General features: G+C 41.9%; 1 protein-coding gene across 4 annotated transcripts in view; it reads right to left on the minus strand.

Moving 5' to 3' along the window:
- The window catches only part of ERCC6L2 (ERCC excision repair 6 like 2), a 1058011-nt gene that overhangs the window by 1031914 nt on the left and 792 nt on the right, over positions 1-25305 (minus strand). The window lies entirely within an intron of this gene.

Raw genomic sequence — 25305 nt, forward strand, 5'->3', positions numbered from 1 at the left:
TTGGACAGGGCTGTAGCATCATTAATATAGCAAAGTTACATAATTACCTTTAAAAAAAAAAAAAAGAAAGAAATTGAAGATTGTCTACCTTACGGTGACCTTCCTCGGATACAAGCTCTTCAATGAGGGCAAGGGTCTGGCCTTTGAATTTCTCCAGAAGTATGTTACTTTGTAGCCTCCGAACACACTGAAGAAGTTGCAATCCCTCCTGGGATTTCTTAAGTTCAGACAAAGTTACTTGCCACACTACGCTGAGTGAGAAAAGCACTTGCATGACTTGAACACTCCCACGTTTTCATCAAAAGAGTTGCTGAGAAGACACACTGATATCTTGCATGCTTTGCAAACAGACATGCTTGGGACAAAATATTTACAAACTAGGGACAGTAAAACCAATGTAGTTCTTTGGGTCATACCAAGTCACTCCAGTTATAGCAATGTGATCTACAATGAGGGAACAGACTGTTCCTTTTGCACGTCTCACTTGCGTTCTTCAGCTGATGAGTGTTTTGCTTCTATTTAAAAAAAGTCTTACAGCTGGGCAAACGGCTATTTTGACGGAGAGCCCCTTTGCACAGGGAAAACTCATGATTGTTTTTTCTCCCGTACCGGCACTAGAGGCAACCACTAAAGCCAGCTCATGTCCTACACCCGAGATGGGTGCAATGGGCCTCTTCTTTAAGTGCAGTGGATGTAAAGATTCAGTATGATCCCACTCTCGGTACACAAGCTTTTCTCCAGTATGAACCACATATCCCTTCTACTTCAAAAGCCTAACCCACTGCGTCTTACCAGAGCATATTCTACATGGATGGTCTGCTCAACCAGCAGTAGAACGAGATTCAAGTACTGTGCAACAGTGCAAGGTGTAGTGAAAGATGGTGAATTCCATCCACAGTACACCTATACTAATATCTTAGTCGACAGCAATGCGCAACACGCAGAACTTCATACCCTGTTTACTGCATTACAAAAGGCTAATCAATCAGTTCCCACACTCATAGTGTCAGATTATGCCTTCTGTGAACAAAGGTACAATTCTGACGTGCAACACTGCAGATTGAATAGATTCCAGGATTTAAATGGAAAATCTATTAAATATAAACAACTCTGGGAAAAGGTAGTTATCTTACAAGACATACTTCCATTGGTCCATGTGAGGCACATTATGGGCCATAAGTATGATGTATTTTATGCTCAAAGGAACTGTGCGGCTGACCTATGGGTGTGGCCACAGAGAAATGCCAGTGCTTCAGCTGTCGTTAATGATTTGCTGTGCTTGGTAGCCATGGCGGCCGCAGATTCATATCATTCATGTTATGGTCTTGCGCTCAATTCCAAGGCTTACCAGGAAATCATGCCTATACTGGGAGTTTTTCTCTAATTCCACAACCCGTTCAGACTAGAAAGTTGAGCATGCTAACAGCATGATTAAACCAGCCTTATCCAGTAGCGTAGTACGTTCAGGTCTTAGTTGGTACCATAATCTGCAAGGAGTCCAGAGAGCATTAAAGAGCTTGCCTAGATGAGTGCTTGGGGGATTTACTTCATAAGAGATTTTCTTTGGAGTTCCTATGTATGTGCCTAGCCTAGATAGTCTGGGGAAGGTGGCAGATGAAGAAGATTTTGACCTGGAAAAATATTTGAATGTCTTACAGAGTATCCAAGAGGTCAGAAACAAGCTTTCTAATGTGAACCACTGTGAAACTGTCACCAATGAGAAGGCTGAAAGCATTGCTGATGGGTAGATCCATAAAGTTTGGGGATCTAGTTTGTGAAAAGATCCGCAATAAGCAAACATTTGTATCATTCTACAGACCACCTGTAACATCCCTTGGGGCAAAAGGACTGTTATTCTGCCTCCTTTGTCTGGTTCAAAGAAAAACACACAGGTGTCCATCAACCATGTGAAAAAGCACTATGTGGCCGACTTTCTACAACAGATCCTCACAGACATTAAGAATGATTCAGACTGGAACCTTTTAGTCTCTCCTTACTCTGAACTAAATACCGCTTAATGATAATTAATGATATCACTAGCTTCAGTTCCAAGGCAGGGATATTTTGAACATATTGCTTCTCTAACTCTACACAGAGCGATGAACCCCATCAACGAATCTGGTTCTGTCATCACTACAGTTGCAAATGTTTCAAGCAACTCCATGATTCATTAAGAAGTACCACCTGAACCCACATGAATCTAACTGATACCTTTTTGGGAAACAACTATTTACAAGAATGATTCTGCGTATGGCTCAGAGGAGTTTTAATCACACTTCAAAATTACACTGCGCCATAGATTGTTTCACGCTTATCACTGGTTCAGTGAGAAATATTTGATGCCACCTTGGTCCTATGTCTGGACCACTCTAGGAGTGTTTCTTTTCATCAAATGGCCCCAAAAATGATTACTGTTTTTCTACTACTGAATGGACACTACATCCCAGAAAGAACAATTTCACAACCAGTGTTTGTGAACTGCAGCCACATCTTTCATCTAACCGAGCTTGAAGAAATCTTAAGGCTGCAAAAATCACAGCTTATCCTATGCCCAAAGGCACAGCTTGGGGAAACGTTCTGTATCAGATTAATGGCACCCACTGAGACTGCAACTACCTTAGGTTTTGAAAGTTTCAATGAATTACATAATTCCTGGATCTATTTCAGAAGACTGAGACACAGATACTGTAAAGGAATTATATCAGATTGATAGGCATATGCCTCTTTGAATAATGAATAACCTTATCAGAATTATAAAAGAATGTATTGGTATCATCACTATGCACACTATTACATACATAGGACTAGCTGTCCTATAAAAGTATATAACTAGACACATTCGGAGAGTTGTGTGGCTCCATCTTCTTATAGTCGCCCACATTTCTTGAAGAGGTTTCCTTACTTCCAGAGTGACAACAGGTCACATCTCTTGACTTTTTATTTTTCAAAACGTCCACAACAACTTCAGGAGAATCTAATCACCAGTAACAAGCTATCTAACTCAAATGAGTTTAGTCAGAACCTGGACATCAAAGGCTAGGAGTACTGGAAAGATAATAATGATGAAAACAATATTTGGGGAACAGAATTGTAGAAGATTCAAGGTAAAGAAGCCTTTGTTCGGGCATGAATTATACCTAGAAAAAATATTTTATTTTAAACAGGATCATCCCGCAGACTACCTGTCTGGGATTTGGTACCATGAAAGACTTTAAAAAACCTTAAATGCCCAAAGCTGATATAACTCTGTTCAATAATTGGCAATCACTAATGAACATTTCTGTTTCCTGATATAAATTAAATGATGCACAATGGAACCTAAAACTACACTCAGTTCCCTCCTGAACATTTAACCTTATGCCCCTGTGATTCCAAAACCTGTGCGCGCTGTTTTCTTTCTAACACTCCTGGTCCTAAAGCTAGCCGACCCGATCCACGATACAAGACACCAACATCTAAAGTAGTTGCCACATGGTGTAGGCAAACAATGCCAACAATGGTTAGCCCATTCCAGTCTTCCAGCTGTAAAACAGCATTTAACATTAATCAGAGAAAACGTGGATTTTTCTGACTTCCTTCTAGGACCACCTCCCACTAGAAATAAAGGATTCTTGGCAACAGGAATCTATTCCATTCGTACTGAGTGGGGCATATACTTTGAAAAGAAGCTGCAGAAGGAATTAGGCAAATAGATCAGGAGAATAAGCAAACAATCTTTAAAGTTATTCACAATGGCATGCAAATGCTCTGTACGACAGTATACTTACTAAACAACATCCTGTCTTCAGCATTGGACCTCCTTAAAGGAGTCACAGTTTTGTTACAACATGTTCAAGCTCACTATTATACAATTTAATTTTGCATTACAAACCCTCAATTCAGGCTTCATGACTTGGCAACTTTTAAATAAAACAGCTATTTTGTAAGCTTATAATTTGACGCTAACACAGAAAAACATGCTAAAAAGAATCCACAGATTCTCCGAGTATCGAGCAAATGGCTGAAGTACCATTTTCTGTTAGCGACCATCCACCTATTACTCAACTAATACACACCATTGTCTCTCAACCAATTACAACTTTTCACTTTCATGACTGACAGCAATACAAATCTTTAGGCTGCTATGAAACAATGCACAATTCACATCTGTTCCATTAATGGAAGTTTCTTTCTCCTACATGTGCTTTAATGAAGATGACCCTGTGTTTATTATTACACCCCGCTCTAGAAACCTCTTCTGACACTCTTTTGTGTAATACAATTTCATTGCACTGAATGTGTACTGCTTTGATGACAGTTTAGTTGCATTTTATCTGTCACTCCTACTGTATCCATCCTCACATACCATGAACTGCTGTACAATGGTTCCTATTTAGTTCTTACCAATGTTAGTTGCTGTGGCTTGACACCAGGCCCGCCTTATTTGATAACGGTTTCTAAAACAACACAGTGCTGTGGAAGGACCGTGTACCCACCACTTCAACATGTAATCAAAAATGTCCCTTGGTTTAATATTGATATGAAGGGCGTGCATTTTGATGAAATTAGCAAATCGGTTGCAGTGTTACTACAAAAGGAAGGTCCTTTAACTTCAGTGGCTGAAATGTACAACCTGCAAATGGCCAGAACGGCTTCAGTAATTCAGAGGCTGTTATAGGCGTAATTGCCGACTCACTTTGCTGAAAATATGCATACGATTTTTAAAACGTCTTTAACAACTGACATTGTGCATCTTCTTAATAACACAGGATCTGGTCTAGTGACTAGTTTTAAAGCAGTATTTGAACTGATACCATTGTTTCTCTCTTTGTTCTCCAGTCTCTTTGGAGGATTTCCAACCATTCTACTGCCCATTGGCTGTGGTCTTGTCATCTTTCTCCTGTTCCGACAAGGAAGTCAATATCCAGCTGAACAAGGATACACAGCTTAGCACGTTATCTGGGACTTGCTTGGCTTTCGGAACTTAACAAAGGTTGGCTGCTAACGTTTCATAAAATAGTCAATGTACAAGTGTAACCCATGTTCTGGTACAGAAACTGTCCAGTCAAAGTTATCTTGGTTTTAAAGCTAAAGCAACCTCCAGTGCCTTCCCTGAATGTGGACATGTTGCTGCACCCATTGCAATCCCACCAGAGAGTTTGGTGGGTCTATAAAAACCTGTCTTTCATATTCAGCTTTGGTTGGTGCACTGAACTAAGTTCATGCGTGTCACCCACGGGTGGGAAAGAAAACCTTGTAGAGCTGAGCCAGAGACTCTGTTTACACAACAGTCTGTAGATTGCTGCCGATTCTTGAAGCTGGATGTTTGCCTCCTCTCTTTAATCATGTCTTTGGCTGTTTATTTTAAACCTCTTGTGCTTCTCTTCAAAGTCCTCCATCTCTCCCATTGAGATCTGGTAGGGCCGGTCTCACTGGGCATGTCCTAAACACCCTTCTGGCTAATATTTTCATCTTTCAGGTATTGGATTTTCTTTGGTGCCAAAAGGGATTTGATTTGATTTTGTGGATCGTGCTAAATGAAAACCAGGTGGAACAGCTGCCCCTATCTATTTTCCACCCTCCGTGATTGAAGAGTACCAGGCACTAATTTAAAGAAGCATCTCTTTTGGAAGATTACACCTGAGAGATCCTGGAATAGGGCCACCTTGCTGCTGACCTCATTGATTATTATGTCCTCTTTTACCACAGACATGATCCTATCCTTCATCTGGAAACAATGCTCCCTCGTTAAGATATCTTGCAGGGCAATCCTCCCACTAGTCTGCCCAAATGTTTTGTGCATCCTGTCAAGCTCAATTTTTCCTGGCTCAGATGCACCCAAGATAGTGTTGTGAAGCTGCTGCACAAAGCCCTCTATATACCCTTATGTCCTCAGCCCCTTTGAGTGTGCCTCTGATCCATATATTGTTGCAGCTGGATTTTTTTTCCAGGTCTTCAAACTTCTCTTGCAGGGCTATGTCCTGCTCTTTGACCACTGTCATGAGCTCCTGTTAAGGAAATCTTATTTCTCCCCAGGAGCTGATATCTTTCTTGATGTATAATGCATGACTATGACTGACCACACAGATGGATGAATGAGGGTATCCAAACTCTGCCTAGGAAAGAATGCTGATGTTGAAGATTTGTGCCTCAATGAAAGTGCTGAAAGGATTCCACCCTGCTCTGTACTAACACGGGGGTTCTCAAGTGGGACCCCCAGAGCTGAGGCAGGCTCAAAGACATCCAGGACAGGGGAGGGGCAGGAGGTGTCTCTGTACCCATCATTAAAGTAGAATTGGAGTTTCTCTAAAGTCTGGATAATGATATAAAATAGATGATCTAGGAAGAGGAAATTAAGTGGAAAGCATGACGTTGGAACCAACTCACTCAGTGAGTTAAGGCAAGTGGGACAACCCTCTGACTAGGTTCTGTATGGTGCTAGCACCACTAAGGTCAGCCTCACCTAGCAATTCCTGTTGGCACCTGGAGCGCTGGAGCCAAGGCTCCTTGAAGCTCTTGTTAATTTAGAATCCTCATTTGAGGGAGGTATTGTTTACAAACTTCTTTGAGCTCATTAAGTGATGGATTCCTTCCAGAAGCTAGTGGGCAGTGTGTGGAAAGAAAGGATTTAGGGCCAATAGATGTTTCAGAGAGATTCACACACCGAGAAATATGGTAGATGAGATGCAGTGGAGCGCAGGCTGCTTTATCATTTCCACTAGGACCACTATAGCAGAGTGCCAGAGGTACGAACTTCATTTCCGATTTAAAAGACTTGAATTAGATTGATCTGTTTCTAGTCTCTAGTGTGAAAATGGTCATCATTATCCTCTAGAAGGAATTCCTTTTATATAACATATTGAGTATCCATGTCCATAGATCTCAGTTGCAAATAAACATTGTGGAGCAACTGCCCCCATCTATTTATGGTAACAGTGGTATTAAAGTTTTTTCCAGAACAAGCAAGAGACACTATGTAAACAAGCACTGGCAAAGACAAAAAGTCTCACCATTGGGACATATTCAATTTAGCAATGGATTTCAGCCATGCTACACAGCATCAGCTGTGCAGCATCGCTAAAGAATAGAAATTTAAAAAAAAATGCGACAGAGACAATCACATTCTTTTATAGGCGTGTGCGCACCATACATGCGCTAGCCTCCAAAATGGCATGGGCACTTTTAAAACGTATCTTTAGCTACCAATCCATGGTGGATCAGTAACTAAAAAGAAAAAAAAACAATGGTAAAGGTTGTGGCAGCAAAATGGAGGATGAAGGCGGGGAAGAAAATGGGGGACACAGGATGGAAGCAAAATTGGGTACGCAGGCTGAGAAGCAGCACAGGAGGGGCAAAGGAATATAAGGCAAGACAAAGCTACACTGTGTGGGGGAAAACAGAAGCACATGCCGAGACAGAGCAACACGGAGAACGGGGAGCACAGATGCACACTGCAAGAAAGTTTAACATGGAGGTGGAGGGGAAGCAATACATAAGATGAAAACATCATGGGAGAGGCAGAGAAGCACACAGCAAAATAGAGCAATATAGAAACAGGAGTGCCAAGAAGTACAGAGGGTGACAGCTGGAAAACACACTCATTCTTGCAGAGTGTTTAGCTAAAAAAAAAAACAAGTACTACCAAAAAAAAAAAAGCATTTGCAATGCACTGGGTCTCACGTTTACTCGAGTTAAAGCTATTAGTATTGTAAACTCCTAACAGGACTTTTCTTCCCACATAAACTGAAAAGTAAAACAGTTTCACATAAGAGAGCCCATGGCTGCCATGAACGTGAAGGGAACACACAAAAGGAAACAGAAGTGCGCTCGCAGTGAAACGTATCGGCAAAAGTGCAATCATCCATGTAACTGGCAAAAGTGCAAATATCCATGTAACAGGGTCGATGTCATGCAAAGCGCACGACTACTGCCCAGCGAGATTGCGCTGTGTAGGAAATAAAGAGAAAAAAATAGTGCAGAAACCATATGGAAAACATGGAGCCTCGTATGTTTTCAGTAGTTGGCCAAACTGATGGGCTGGGCATGGGCGTGGTTAAAAGCCCACAGAGAGTTTACAACAGGGGCCAGAGCGCTTTGTGGTCAACACTAAAAATGACACAGTAATGCGTTCATGCGCCAAAGGAAGAAGAAACTCACAACAGGGAATTAAAGCCCACACAAACCATCAAATAAGAAGGAAGCAAATGAGAGAGACAATGAGGTCAACCAATAGTGAACTGTGGAAGGGCTCTAAGTCCATTTGAATGGTAACAAACTTTCTTGCAACAGACAGAGCTTGTACTGTCTTAGCAGAGACCTTAAAAATGAATGCTTAGTCCTTGCAGGGAGACATCCAAAGCACCATATCATACAGGATACTGTGAGCAAGTAAACTGTGTAAGTGCTCTAAGTCCATTCGAATGGTAACAAAATTTCTTGCAACAGACAAAGCTTGTACTGTCTTAGCAGAGACCTTAAAAATGAATGCTTAGTCCTTGCAGGGAGACATCCAAAGCACCATATCAGACAGAATACTGTGAGCATTTCCCCAGTCAGGGAACAGAATGACTGTTTACATATTGATGTTGTACCACCTCCGATTCTGCCCACAGGGCGAGGAAACCGTGCCACACAATGTGGTTGGCATTTCCATGAATGAGTGGATATGGTTTTACAGGCTTTATAACAAAAATGTGAAAAGAACATGTAAAAGCCTGTGCCTTAGTCTGCTCACAAATCGATACATAGCTACACCGCTCAAAATGTATTCAATAGGCACAATCTGACAAATTAAACCATGCAGATAATTGCAGTTTGTGATAATTCCTAGTTAAACCAAAGCATTTTACAGGTTATAAAGACTAAAACCTCTACTACTATCAGCTTTAAATGAAGGGAACTCCAAAATAAAGAAGTATATAGCAAAACAAAGCAGCTACCACCCTGCATGAAGAACAAAGATGAAGGGACATGCATTTGCACACATAAGAAGTATAATTAAAATAGTAGGAATAGAAAATGGGACGTTCACAGGGTGCCAGATGATAAAATCTACAAAAAAAGAAATGGTAAAGCAGTTTGAAAAACACAAGTGAGTTGAGTGTTTCTTTACCTCAACCCGCAATCATTTTCATATTAGCCAACTTCCTTTGTAAAACAAAATGCAGTTAATGTAATACAGCTAGATACATCTGGAGAAAAAAAAGATATGAACATTTTCTTTACTAAATAATCCTTAAGGTTACATCTCACTTCGTTTTTGGTAGTTCTTTCACACTGCTTTCAGAATTTAACAAAATAGAAAATGGAGAAAGAAAGAACTAAGAATGGAGGGAAAAAAAAGAGGGACGTATTCTGTGTGCCTCAATTTTTCCCCTTCCCAGTTAAAATCATCTTGTTTCAGAGTTAGGCAAATACTGCCGAATGTATGGTTTAAACCTTTTTCATATTTATAAACACTTTTTAGGTAACGCTAACAGTGAAAATACAGTGCTGGGTACAAAAGCCAGTTTGATGCAACTACTACTAAACGCTTAATAACAATCTTATAGCTTGTCTGACAGGGGGAACTGCTATGCACACTCAGGCTTCGCGCTCCAGGTGCGAGGTGGAATTTTGGGAAGTGCTCTGTGATAAAACGTGGAGATTTGTTTGTAACATACTCAAACATGCATGATAACTTCAATTAACAGGCACTGCGATGTTCACTATATATGCCTTTAGAGAGCATACCGCACCCCAGGTAGCCTTTGCAGGTTTGGCTTAGGAGATGATGCTAACTGCGCTAGATGGAGATTGCCACCTTTCAGCAGATCTACATACTGGGGCTAGAGGTAGGGGTAAGCAACAGTTCCAGGGTTGGACTGCCATTTGGAGGCTGTGTAAACCAACTGACATGCATGTTAAGGGTTCCCACCAGCTTTTTGCTATTCATTTCCAATAATGAGAAAGGTTGTAGATTTACTCCTGACAAGGGTCAGAAGTAAAACTTCTTCCAGGGTTGGGAAAAAAGTGGTTGGAGAGAAAGTGAACTTGAAAACGCTCAACAGATTATGCATGCTCAAATCTGCAAATGCATATTTGCTCGTGTTAGAATATAATGCACAAATATTTTCTAGGAGCCCGATTTCCTGGTCTACTTCTATAAATTATTGTGAATTCATGAAATATGTAAATTTGCACTAATGCAAAAATGTATACCATGGGAATACTTTTGTGACTTTCTTTTAAGAATTGGGCCCCTAATTAGGTCTGGCGTTAACCAAGACCTTTTTGAAATTAAAATTCTATTTCTCTTTCTCTATCAGTTGGCTTCATTGTGAATGATCACAATCTCCTCTTTGACAAGGAAGATATAGGCACACAGACAGTTTTGTTCAGTGCCATGTACTACTGTGGCAATGTGTGCTTTTGAGACCAAAAAATATTTTTGCTTTTTGCTAATACCTGCTATGATGGTGAAGGGCCTGCAGCTCCCACAACAAAATTTTTTTACAAAAACCACGTCAAAACAAGACACACATTGACAAATCCATAAGACTGACCACCAATGGCAAATCTAATGGCTTTGCCAATGCTTGTTTATTTTCATGTTTCCCATAATCGTGTTGAAACTGTTTACACTGACTTTTCATTATGAATATTTTTTTAAATACTAGCATGCATCAACACATTTTTCCAAATGATGCTTCAAAGAAATGGTACCTAAAATTTCACAATAGTTTAGCAAAACGTTTTGCCTCGTTCCATTTTATGTGAATATTTCATTTTGAAAGCAAAGAATCTTCAATCTTGCTTTCAAGCTTCAGCAAATATCGGCATCTAATCAAAGAGCATTCTGGGAGCATCATACATGACCTCATTGTAAAATTTTGCAAACGTGTGTACACATTTTTTACTGGAACCACTGTCAGTAGTGCAGTCCGAGCCTACAACATTTATTCAGAGTGTTCACGCTAACAAAAAAGGCCTTGTACTAATGAAGCATAAACACATGCTCAAACAGTATTAACATATGGACATAATAACTGCAGACAATTCCGTTCCCTGCTCCATAGTGTGATACTGTAAATTGCCATCACTGCCAATGACAGTAGCATCATAACTACTGACAATTCAGACTATGCCAAGCCCCCAAAGTTAAAAGAATGGCTTGGTGGCAAGTATTTACCTTTTTGACCCCTTGGGTGCCCAGGACATAACTGTTACGTCCTGCACCCACCCCCCTCCCCTGGGAAGCACTTCCCCTGCCAACTCCGACCCCCCCCTTGACCACTCCCAGTGACACCGATGATGTCAGCGCGCGATCGCGCACAGAACTCATCAGAGGTCACCCCCATCGCGTCGGAGAGAGAAACTGATTAGGATTATTTTTTTTTTAAATGTACATAAAGGGAGCGACCCCCGAGGAAAGGACACACAATACTGTTGACCATTTCTGCCCCCTTTTGAGGCAGATCGGCCTATTTTTATTAGGCCCATCTGCTCCCAAGGGGGGCACAAACCTCTTAGGCACCAGGGATCGGTGTATGTGTGTTTTGTTTGGGGGGCGGGGAGGGGACACTTGAGCAAGTGTCACTCTCCATGGGGGCACATTACTGATGGCCATTTCTGCCCTCCTGTGGGCTAATCGTCCTACTTTTGTAAGGCACATCTGCCCCCAAAGGGGATGGGGGGGACAGAAAGCCCACTAGACACCAGAGAATATTTTTTTATAAAAGAGGGTGGGGGTATGGCCATACCCCCAACCCCAAATAAATGGGGACAAAGTTGTTCTGCCCGCCGGTGGGCAGATGGGGTAGTTACCCCTGATCCACTCCCGTTGGGGGCAGAAAGCCTAGTAGATGCCAGGGAATTTAAAAAACAAAACAGGAGGGGTGGGGGTTGCCAACCAGTATGGGCCTGATTATGTCCCCACCCCAACTGAAGGGGGTAACAGTCTTTCAGCCCCCCCCCCCCAAGCTAAAAGATCTTATCCCAATGGCAAGCAAGAGGACATTTGATTATTTTCAATTTTGATTTTACTTTTGGGCCAAGAGAGCTTGGCTAACTCAATATCGTCCCACTTGGAATGGTGAGGAGGAGGAGCTGCACTTTTTGGACTCTGAGACGCTGCCACCTTGAAAATTCTACCTGACCCAGACACTTCTGAAAACTAAACATCTGGGTGAGTCCAGGGTGGTGTGCTTCATATGCACCCTACACTATTTTCTTATCCACAATGCCCTGCAAACCTCCAACTTTGCTTGAAATCACGCATTTTCCCTACATTATTGTGATGGAACCTTCCGGAATATTCAGGAATCCACAAAATTCCACCACCCAGCATTGTCGCATCTATACCAATACAAATTCTATCATTCTATCCCCCTTGTCAGACTAAAAATGTTTTTTTTTTTCTTCAAACTGCCCTTTTGGACCAGCTTTGTGCCCTCTCAATTTCGACATGTTTTTAGCCTTTCCCAGTCACAGGCACTTCGCAAACCTACACAAGTGAGGTATCATTTTGATTGGGAGACTGAGGGGAACGTTGGGTGGTAGGAAATTAGTGCAGGGGGAATGATCCCACACAGAAATGGGAGAAAAAAATATTTTTTTTAGCTAAATGTGAGGTTTGCTGAGGATTCTGGGTAAGAAAACACTGAGGGAGTCCACGCATGTCACACCTCCCTGGACTTCTTCGGATATCTAGTTTTCAGAAATGTCTGGGTTTGGTAGGTTCCCCTAGATGGCTGCTGAACCCAGGACCAAAAACGCAGGTCCCCCCCTCGCAAAACAGGTAGTTTTATAATAGATAATTTTGATGTGTCCATGTTGTGTTTTGGACCCTTCCCTGTCACGGGCACTAGGCCTACCCACACAAGTGAGTTACCATTTTTATCGGGAGATGTGGGGAAATGCTGGGTGAAAGGAAGTTTGTGGCTCCCCTCAGATTCCAGAACTTTGCAGCATTGAAATGTAAGGAAAAGGTGTTTTAGTCACATTTTGAGGTTTGCAAAGGATTCTGGGTAACATAACCTGGTGCGAGCCCTACAATTCACCACATGCACAGGTTTGCTAGGTTTCCCTAGGTGCCGGCTGAGCTAGAGGCCAAAACCCATAGTTGGGCACTTTCCAAAAAACAGGTCAGATTTCAATGTAAAAATGTGATCTGTCCATGTTGCTTTTCCTGTTGCGGGCACTAGGTCTACCCACACCAGTGAGGTTCCATTTTTATCAGGAGACTTAGGGGAACACAGAATAGAAGAACAAGTGTTATTGCCCCTTGTCTATCTCTACATTTTTTTTCTTCCAAATCTAAGACAGTGTGTAAAAAAGAAGTCTATTTGAGAAATAGTTCTGGGGTTTTCCAGTGCATGTAGGTTTGCCAGAGTTTGCGGATCCACATAGAAACCATGGTGGACTTCTCAAGCCTGATGTTTTCCCCGATGAGGGCCTACCTTTAATATATGGAGGGTTTCTGATTTCCCTATTATGGGTCCCTAATTGCTTAAAGGATTAGGTATGTGTCAAGGTCGTGACAAATCGCACTAGATCATTTATTGACTAAACAGCGAGAAACATGTTGACCTATTATACAGAGTAACACAGGGGATCCTGTGTTTACCTTCACTATTCTCCATTGAGAGATTTAGCAATTACATTATTTTTTGTCATTTGGGGAGTGTAGACATTATTTTACTATATCCCCATATGTCGTTTTTAATCATGTCAGAGGTATTAGTATCATAATAAATAGTATTTTTTACCTCTAGGCATTTTTAACTACCTTTATACCAATCCTTGAAATACTTTTGACCGGTTGATCACTATTCCCAAAAGATCTCCCGCAAAGAGCCCCCCTGTGGGGCCAGTCAGGCATTGCAGCGCCGGCCTGACGAGGAGCATAGCCCTATGATGAAGCATGTCACCGGAAGGTAAGTGAGGGCTTTTGCTTCGAATAAATTAATTTCCATCCAAGACAGAACCATTAGTCTGAAAGAAACCCTCTCGTGTTTTGGAACTGTGTTTATATTATTTTGATTTGCTAACTATTGGGAGCCATACACACAGGACCAGGAGTTTTTTCTCCGAATCTCCCACTTATGCCCCTCCCTGTTGTTATTTGAGAAATGCCCTGTAATTCACATGCTAGTATGAGGACCTCGGAATTCAGAGATGTGCAAACAACCACTGCTTCTCAGCACCTTATCTTGTGCCCATTATGGAAATACAAAGGTTTCCTTGATACCTATTTTTCACTCTTTATATTTCACCAAATGAATTGCTGTATACCCGGTATACAATGAAAACCCATTGCAAGGTGAAGCTCATTTATTGGCTCTGGGTACCAAGGGTTCTTGATGAACCTACAAGCCCTATATATCCCCGCAACCAGAAGGGTCCAGCAGATGTAACGGTATATTGCTTTCAAAAATATGCCATAGCTGGAAAGTTACAGAAGAAAATGTGGACAGAAATGGCTGTTTTTTACAACTCAAGTTCAATTAATTTTTTATTTCAGCTGTAACTTTCTGTAGGAAAACCTTAAAGGATCTACTCTACACAAATGACCCCTTGCTGAATTCAGAATTTTGTCTACTTTTCTGAAATGTTTAGCTGTCCGGGATCCAGCATTGATTTCACACCCATTTCTGTCACTAACTGGAAGGATGCTGAAAGCACACAAAAAAGTAAAAATGGGGTATGTCCCAGTAAAATGCCAAAGTTGTGTTGAAAAATGTGGTTTTCTGATTCAAGTCTGCCTGTTCCTGAAAGCTGGGAAGATGGTGATTTTAGCACCGCAAACCCTTTGGTGATGCATTTTCAGGGAAAAAAAAATCACTTTTTTTGCAGCACTTTTTTACCACGATTCCACAAAAAATGACATTTTAGCTGTATTTTGGCTAATTTCTTGGTTTCCTCCTGGGGACCCCACAAGCTCTAGGTACCTTTAGAATCCCTAGGATGTTGGAACAAAGAACGCAAATTTGGCATTGATAGCTTATGTGGACAAAAAGTTATGAGGGCCTTAGTGCGAACTACCTCGAATAGCCAAAAAAAGGCTCAGCACCCAAGGGGGAAAAGGCCTGGCAGTGAAGGGGTTAATGTAAATTGAATAAATAAACAACTGTAGTTATACGTGTCTCTAAATTAGACAAACAGTGCTAACGTGCCAGATTGTCATGAGTGTCGGTTCTGGTAATTAAGTGCTGGTGCCGAGCGCCAGAAACCACTGGCTCAAATTAAGCACTACTTTACATTTATTGAATAATTCTGCAAAAGAAAACAAAAACACATTCAAAGTATAACCATCATCCAGTCCAGACAAAAAGAAATGGCTTTCAATTGTATACAGTCAAACTTTCCTTTCCTTCAAGATCATCATGGACACACTATGAAAAACACTTAATGGATTCATTGCAGGCAGAACCTTAAAGTTAGCTGAATTTCGTATATTTTATGAAATACTGGAGGTCACATTTCAAGCTCACAGGGCATAGACAGAGAAAGAAAACAAACATGTTTGTTTTCAAATTTGTGCCACATGCAAGGTTTTAAAAATACAGACCTACTCGTGACAACTTAAGGACTTCATTATTTCTAATTCAATACAAACATTAATTTTGCATCTCACATATTACTTTTAGTACAGAATTATTAATTTAAAAAGCTGCGCTTACAGCTAAGACAAAAGACAACAAAAGTAGGAGGAGCATACATAAACAGAGAGCACGAATTCACATTCAGTTCCCTAAACATTGTCCTATTTCTAGGAGCTGATTTTCTTTGAAGGAACTTCCCAAGGAGGCTACAGAAGAGACAAAGTAAAAAGGAAGAATTTTAAAGCCTTTCTGAATTTCTGAAAAAAACCCATTGTATTGCAGGCCAGAGGGCAGCATTCAATGCACTGGCATAATATTCTGCACCACTGGGTGCTAAACAGCAGGAAGTGGTACGAAAAAGGCTCTGTTCCCCTATTTCCGTCTGAAGCTAGAGGGCAATATGTCTTTTGCAGATAGATACAGTTAGACAGTAAAGACAGGCCTGAAGACTTTGATGTAGAATACACAGATTTTTGCACCTGAATCTGGCTTTCAATGTTGAACCATCAGAGATTCCCTCCTGTCTTTTGCGACTTGATTACTTATCACTTAGCTGATACCCCTATTTTAACAACTGCGATCCTAAGAAATGGTGGGATGGAATGGATTCTCCTCCAGCAGAAGTACAGAAGACAGATGATGATCATATCAATATGTGCCTTCAAGGGAAGACCAGACATTTTTGACCTTGACACCTAACGGTAAAATAACCCGAATCACAAGGTGTGGAAATATTACAAGTGGCTGTAATCTCAATTGGTCAGTGGGGTTTAGAAAACTTGTTTTCTATTAAGCTGCAATAAATTCTCATTAATCCATGAACTGACATCCGAGAAGGAAGCTTACGGTTGTTCAAATTGTTTCTAAGACCCATACAAATCTATCAGGATGTGTCATCTACTTAGTTTAAAAACTCCACTTCCTAGCACTTGATGAAATTAAGGAGATGTAAAAGACCACCGCAAAGTCAATCATTGCGAATCAAGAGCAAAAACAGCCCATTTATATGGTGGGATCAAGATTGCCGAAAAAGAAGATCGGGCTAAACCCCTGCACTCATACCCATCTACTAAGAACAGCCCACAAATGAGAACTGAGTAGTCAACTGTGTCAAAGTCCACACAAAGATCCAACTGGAACATGTATGCCAGCGTGTTCCTTATTATTTTTGAGATGCAGCAGATCAAGCACAGCCAGGTCATCTTTGTGCTATGTTTAGAATAAAACATAATTAGTGCATATCTAGCAAGGTGTGCTAAACCAAATTATCTTGATATTGTGAGGCTGCTACTGACTTATTGAGTTTACACAGAAATGATAGCCCATCAATAGGCCAATAACTGCTGGGTCCAATGGTTATACTTTTATAATAACGCATTAGTGAATTCCTGTTGAAATACCCAGGAGACAATGTCCAATATTAACTGTTTTTTTTTTAACTGCACCGAAGCAGCTCGTCCATGCTGTTCTTTGATTGATGCAGATCTACTCCATATGCTATGGTACTCTCTATCAGTACTGACAGGGGGTGGTATCTACCTGCACGGAGCACTGTGTAGCTAAAACATGGGAGGTGTGCCTCCTGGGCATTTACCGCAGGGATAAGAAACAGAGCTTTGTCCCGCTTTTTAGACCTAGGCCTTCTGACAGCCAAAGGTCTCATCACCAGGAGATGAAATGCACACGAAGCCCCCACCCTTGCAGCCTGGATGTCTTCCCTGATTGCGTGGGCCAGGGTGGAGGGAGACCAGGGAAGACAACGTGGGTATACATAGGTATCCCATGGCGGCTATCGGGGATGCTATCCTGGTGTACTTTCCGGAGGCTTCCCATGACACTACAGTACTGACCCACCCACATGGCCCCCCTCGCAAAAGTGGCCCGTCTATACAACCTCAGCATCATCTCCTACGCCGACGACACCCAGCTCGTCCTCTCCCTGACCAAAGACCCTCTCACCGCCAAAACCAACCTCCACGAGGGACTAAAAGCCATCGCCGAGTGGATGAACAACAGCCGATTGAAGCTCAACTCCGACAAGACGGAAGTCCTCATCCTCGGACGCACTCCCTCGGCCTGGAACGACTCCTGGTGGTCCACTGCCCTCGGACCACCACCCACCCCAGCCAACCACGCAAGAAACCTCGGATTCATCCTCGACTCCACTCTCACCATGTCCAAACAGGTCAACGCCGTCTCCTCTTCCTGTTTCATCACCCTCCGAATGCTCCGTAGAATCTTCAAGTGGATTCCAACAGGAACCAGAAAGACGGTAACCCAAGCCCTCGTCATTAGCAGACTTGACTACGGCAACGCACTCTACACAGGCATCCCAACAAAAGACATCAAACGACTCCAGCGCATCCAGAATGCATCCGCCCGCCTGATCCTCGACATACCCCGCCGATGCCACATCTCCCCGCACCTGAAGGACCTCCACTGGCTCCCCGTGGAAAAAAGGATCACCTTCAAACTCCTCACCCACGCTCACAGGGCTCTACACGACACCGGGCCCACCTACCTCAACAACAGACTCAGCTTCTACGTCCCCACACGTCAACTCCGCTCTGCCCACCTCGCCCTCGCCATCGTCCCCCGAATCCAGCGCAAGACCTCTGGCGGCAGATCCTTCTCCTTCCTCGCCGCCAAGACCTGGAACTCTCTCCCCACCTCGCTACGTCAGACCCAGGACCTCCTCACCTTCAGGAGACTCCTCAATACTTGGCTCTACGAACGCTAGCAGCACCTCTCCTTTCTCCCCCCCCCCCCCCCCCCCCCAGCGCCTCGAAACCCTGACGGGTACATAGTGCGCTTTATAAATGTTATGATTGATTGATTGATTGAGAGGGAGTGGGTTGGATGGAGGCCACACACATTCCAGAATTCAAAATGCCCAAAAAAGTTTTCTCTGTCAGATTTGTTCCTCGCCCAAGTGAATTACCTCAACACTTGTTCTTTATTTGTAACATATGCAAATTATGGATACTTACTGCTTTTTCCTATGGGCAATTGCACTCCAAGTGGAAACGATCTGCTGTGCAGAAGAGGGAGGGTTGGGTTGCCGGGTTATGTATTGTTTTTTCATCGAAGTACATGATGGACACTGAGTCTAAGCATTAACTTATGTACCAAAAGCTTGTCATGATGCAGTCTGCTAACAGATGCCGTTACATTTAATTCACAATTGTTACTGCTGCATTCTTTACAATGAAAACTAATTAAACAGATTTACACAAAAAATAAGTGTGATGAAAAGCGGTGTAAACTCCCCTGGGAAGGACGACCAGCCCACTGCTTGGAGTAGTTGCTTGTAAATAGGTTTCATTTTTCTAATGAAATAGATTATTTTCTCTTGCATGACTTGCTTAAAACAGAAAGGTGTCCCTAACTGAAGGGTACATAACAAGCTTCTGGCACAGAATGGAGTTTTAGCAGTTCCTAATACAGTCATTGTTCTAATGTTAAAACATAACGCTAAGCATAATACATATCTGCAGGTAGACTCAGGTAAGGATGCTGAAGACTACAGCAACCGTCTTGTGGGAAAGTTGGGAGACTCCTGGGAGCCAGCACGTTTTGTGAGTGAGCATAAGTGGGAAGGAGTCCAGAGAGTCTTGTGCACAGTTAGAAGGTGAAGCTTCGCAACACACAGTGGTTGACTAAAATATAGCAGCAGAACTCTCTGGCTAGCAGACACCTAACCTGATTGTGAGAAGAAATGGGAGGTGGCACAGCATTGTAGAGTAAGCGACTATACTTTAATTAAGACATGGGCATTTTATGGAAACCAAAAGATCGCTATTACAATAGGTTAATTTGCTCATAATCAAAGAATCAGTGACTGCTTTTATATTGTGGAAGTAGAGGTTAGGATGAAACTTTATAAGTTGGATAGCTGGTGTTTGACTTCTGAAGCTGTGAAAGCCAAGCACAGAACAGGAACATTTTTGTTTTTCCCTCATACAGATGGTCTGAAAATCATCAAAGGTGATCATGGCACTGAGGGAGGTGATACAGATTTAGAAAGCAAGAGCCAAATACAGAGCCTTCAGTAAAGCCCACAGGAAGGGTGCAGCATAAGCACTAATCTGTACAAAAAGGAGTGTTGAAAGACATCAAGGTAATCATTCTAGAGCAATACAAAGTCTAGAACAGGTGACGCAAGAGTCCAGTTGGAATGGTTCATCAATCCTGTTGGACGCAGAGGGTTCAGGGAGATACGGACAGATGAGACTCTTTTCTGGTAAGTGGAGATGATCAAGGCATGTGAAACAGCAGCCTCTGAGCAGTGCAGTTGAGGGAGGGCATGAAGCCTACATTAAATGAGAGATCGGAGATTGAGGCTTCGAAGAAAGGAGTAATGTTGTCCAGCTAGGGTAGCTCCCAGCATTGTATGAAGACATAAGTGAATGTGGGTGTAATCTTAGACTAATGATCGAAAAGACAGTTGTGAAAGACTAAGTTAGAGCATTCTTTGAAACATTCCTAGATAATGGGCGAGGTACTTATTGGATAAGTAAGGGTGGATGGTATTTAGAATGTTTTTCAGCCAGACAAAGCTGCAGTGGAACCTGAGAAGGAATAAGAAAATTGGACATTACGAAGCTATTATGTTTTACCGTGGATACTAAGATGCTATTGAATGGTTGAATTGAGTCATTAACACTTTGCAGAGGGTTGGATCAATAGGAAAAGGGTGGATTTTGTACCTGATTTGTAAAAATGTAGATGCCAAACTTCCCTACTTCCTTCACTGAAATCACAGGCGAGAAATTTCTATCTAGATAGAAAGGAGTTTGGAAATATTTGGAAGCAGTCATGTTTGCATAAAGATCTTACGGGCCAGAGGATCGTCAGACTGTGTTCCTCAATTAGATCTTACATTTATAGTAGGCCCAGGTGGAAAATGTAATACTGCTTGCGGAACTGTCGGAATTTGGCGACTCGCATTACTCTTGTGATGCAGAGTTCCAGTTGAATTCCGTCAATCGCCATGAGGCAGAATTTTTTCTCCTACAAGAAATTAGAGCTGACGAACAAGATTTAGTATCCCCTTACACAAGCTCTGGTCACTAGCAGGACTTACAGCGAGATTTTCAAACATGAGCGGTCGCAGTTAGAGGGCAGCTTCTCGAGTAGATTTTCTGCTCGAGCGGCAGCAAAATTCAACTCAAATGGCACTGCGCAGTGATTTTTCAGAGCAGAACGCACTACTGGTGCTCAATCACAGCACGAGTACTGTGACATACATATTTCCGTCCCATGGTGGAACTGCGCAGAATGTAAAATCTGCAGAATTCCGCAGAGTGAAATTCTGCATGTTTTGCCCACTCCTAATTTCTTGTGGATTTTTAAGGCTGGTCTGGACTTTACAGCATGCAGTTGAGGCTCATGAAGAGTCTGTGGAAATAAAGGTTATGAAGCTGGTGTAGAGGATTGATGTCATCTTGAAGGATGGTAACATTTGTGTGCTAGTTGAAGGGAGTATATGAAACACTCAGGCCCATATTTATACTTTTTTTTGCGCCGCATTTGTGTCATTTTATGATGCAAAATTGGCATAAACTTATAAAATATTATTGTATTTTGTAAGTTTGCCTCAAAAAATGATGCAAATGCGATGCTCGGAGTGGCTGAAAGCTGTAAAGGTGCGTTACTTACTAGCTAAGTGAACAATGAATATAAAAAAAAACAGGAAAAGTGAACTTCTGCTTGTGAGATTGTGCCATGTGATTTTTGGGTAGGTTTGTGCACTGGTACCTTTCATGTGCTAATTATAACAGGAGGCATTGAAGGCTATTATCTGTAATAAATACAGCATGGATAGAACAAGTCAGTATTGGGGAACAGGCTAGACAGAGCGTGCAAGTTTGCATGTAGTGACAAGTTGTGAGGAAAGTTTCCAACTGCTTGGAACATCAGTCTCGTAATCAACCAATAAGTTGCATTAAAGTACCTTACATTTATCAGCATGACCATCTTGACCTATTTCTTTGGGGCTAAGCAACTCAAGATAAGTCTTTCCTCTGTTTGAACACTTGCTTTGGTTTATTACTTGAGGATCATTTTGTTTTGATATTAGCTGGCTTCTGCTCACTTGTGCTGTGCTTAGTAAACACCTAGACATGCACTCCCCGAGTCCATTGACCTCTTGGAGATTTATTTGCCTCCTCAGATTGGGCCCATAGTAATGCGCTTGTTGCTGTTGTGCATGCGGATGTGTCGGGTCCCTTTCAATCTGGGTGACATATTACACCCCTGAATTGTATCATGTTTTGACGCACAAAAATGGCCCATCTTTCAATCTAGGTGACATATTACACCCCTGAATTGTATCATGTTTTGACACACAAACATGGCTCATCAAATTTATAAAAACAACCTGGCCAAAGAGAAAGGATTAAAATATAATGAAATACATGAATATTTCAGACAGCATCCCTTTTCCTGTGGCCCAGCTCAGCAGCACCCCATCTTTAACCTGAGGGATCTACTACTTGCTGAGCCTTCTCATCATACCCTGACCTCTGGAGAAAAACAATGATTTATAATTTTACAACAACTTATTGGTAGCAGGGCATGTTTCAGGCTGGCCTGGTGTCTTCTTCTCTTGGCCTAACTGGCATTGCTCTGAGACAATTGTCACAGGACCGAGCCAAAGGCCACCTTCGTGAGATTACTAGCATGCCTGCGCAAGAAAGGGTGAAACAAGTAGTGGCTCTAGCCTTAAAGCCATTACAGTTGTACCTCCACAACTTAGCCACACTCTAATTGAGCCCTCTGCTAGATGACAAAAGATAAAGTTAAAGCAGGCGATCTGGTTGGAACCCCAACAGCTGAACAAACACAAGAGAACTGGTTATACATATTTTACTGAGGAGTGACTGCTCCACAGCAGTTGCAGCCAAAACCTGCCAACCAAAGAAAATGTGAGTATTTGATTTCATCACATTTTTGGACAAATACTTTAAACAATTGCTGGATTTTTGGCTTGTCCTCAAGCACTTCAGTGTACCAAATTTGTTGCAGACTGCCCAAGGTGTCAAAGGATATAAGGAGGAATAGCGTGTAAAGGTGTGTTTGCAAACGTTTATATTAATTTGTGGTCTCCAACAGTAACAACCTGACAGGTTTGCTTAAATCTTAGCATGAAGACAGATTTCATCAGAATAGATATTTTTTGTTGAAAATCAGTTTTGTCACTGGTGGCCTTCAACACGTTGTACATGTGCAGCACGGAGACTGGGATTTGCAGCACGGAGACTGTGATTTGCCAGCATCTGGGTCGTGAGTATTTGAAACATTTTCAAAAAAGTTGTCAACTGTGTATCTGTCTACAGCATAATCACTTAGGCTGTGGATGTGCTGCTCCAAATAATAATAACCTATGATTTAACAGTTAATTCTCAATATGTGAAAACTTTGGGGTTTTCAGGGTGTTTATGTAGAATATCTTGTGAGTAAGAATGGTGTCAGAACTCTCAAATTCACTCATTCATTCACTTGTACATTTCCCTTAGTGAATTAAGCATCCACTCCAGGGATCTATCTCTAACCTGCATTTCACTCATGCCTAAACTGCACGTCTCTGGCTGATGACAGCTGACATGTCCTGTCCTTCTTGATCTATTTTGCTGGAAAGGGAAGATTGTATGCTACCTTCTGCGAGACTGGGAAGCTTGTTTAGCTATAGCCATCCTGTACCAATTCTGAGAGGAAGCAAAACTTGCACTGCTGCTGCCAGATTTGTGGGTGTCCTATGATGGAGAAAACTCACACTGCTTTACCTACATTTTTTCCTCTGAAGGAGGGATGCTTGCACTAATTCTGATCTAGGTGTACCTGTTCTATGAAGAGGAGTTTCCACTGCAAGACGAAGGAGTCTGTACTGTTATGAATTAAAAGATGATATACAAAATGCACTTACATAGCAAGCTCTACGAATAGGGACTTTTCCACATTATTTGATGTAAGAAGCCTGTAGTCCTAAGCCCGTTGCTGTCCCCAGAAGGGCAACATTCAAGCACCAAAACATGTTGATGGAAGTGAGACGCAGGGTCCTTTGATCTACGCTCTGTTTTTAATCTTGTGGCAGGGAGAAACCAGCAAAAAATATTATAGCTCACCTACACAAAATTCTAATATAGGTCTGAGAGTTTGACAAAGGGAGAGTATAAATGATCAAACAAGGGACATAACCTTACCAACACTAGGGAACCCATTACAAGAAGACACTACAAGTGAACAGTAATACTCTTTGATGTTTTCAGTTCAAGATGTGGAACCCACTGATGAACCACACCAGGCTAGTTAGGTGGTTTCATCATCCTATACAAGTGCATGACTGTATGGTCATTCTATTAGAGGACTGTCTCTTTCTTCCACTTGTGCTGTGCCTCTCGTATGTCTATGTATGTTTACGGAGCGCGTACAACAGTCTTATCTAATCTCACTCCCTGTTAGGTGCGTTAGCTACCTGTATTGTGCCCGTCATGTAGGATTTACAGAATCGATGTTCCTCCTGCTATTGCCACCTGCCCTTCAAGGTTCTGTGCGTTGTCCATGTTGTACCTGTGTTATGTTGTGAAGCTTGGTATGAAACTTTCCACTACACAAAAGACAACAAATTGTAATGCCAATGTTTGTTTTAAAGCATGCCTTGAAAGAAAGAGTGAACCCTCACAAAACATGCGAGTAGAAATTACTTTTGGTTCTATGCGTGAAACAAGCAAATAGTGAAATGCACTAGACAGATGACTTTGTAACACGTTAAATATACCCGACATATGGCTCCATTTCGGATATAAGTCTGGCAACTTCTGCCATTTTAGCCAACATCACTTTGCATTCTGGGTCCCTCAACCCATACAGAATCAATTAAAGCAAAAATACAAGAAGCCAGAATGCATTATGTTGTTGGCTGAAAAGTGAGGAATGGCTGACATGCGATTATTTTGTTCCGGATTGTCTTCCTTTTTCTTGAGGTTTAAACAGCTCAGTGGGGGTGGCAGCCTTTGGCATGCAATGGCAACATCTCACTGATAATGAGCTAACATTCCTTGAGGGGAAAGCAGCATGCTAAAAAGACAATGTTTCAAAGAACATTGTGACCAGCACACACACCATAAAAGGAACACCAAAGTGCTGACATCCCTCTTTCAGAGCGTCTGTCCGAGACCCTGCCTTGAAATGATGCTGCACCGCCAGGGCTGCCAGCGAGTTTTTTTTTTTATGTCAAAACTAAATGGAAAAACATGGATTTTGGATGTGTTAGAGCTGGGATACTGTCAATAACGAGAACGGGCCTTTTTCAGTGGTTTTTAGGTTTTTTGATTACTATATAAATTGGTAATTGCAGATAACCACCTAGAACGCCATGGGCATTTTCAAGAGAGTTGCAGCCCACCATAACCACAGTTGCGGTCTAAAGAGCAAGTAACTATATGTGAAATCAAGAAGCTAAAGTTATAATTCAAACCATTTAACTTAACCCATTGTGTTATGTTAAGCAAAACTATGAGAAAGCCTTTCGCAGCTTCAATACCCTGAAATACGACAGTAGGTACTTTTTATTGTCTGCACGGAACGAGGAAGTAGGCGCTCCACTAAACAAAAATGTATGATCCTAACTGAATCACTCTAGCTTTCTATTTGACTGTAGAGGTAATCTTAAACATATTAAATGCTGCAGAGAGCCAACGGCAGAACTCAAATGCTTCTGTTTGCTACACATAACAAAGCC

This window comes from Pleurodeles waltl, chromosome 1_1 (genome assembly GCF_031143425.1).
Source record: "Pleurodeles waltl isolate 20211129_DDA chromosome 1_1, aPleWal1.hap1.20221129, whole genome shotgun sequence".
Classification (NCBI taxonomy): Eukaryota; Metazoa; Chordata; class Amphibia; order Caudata; family Salamandridae; genus Pleurodeles; species Pleurodeles waltl.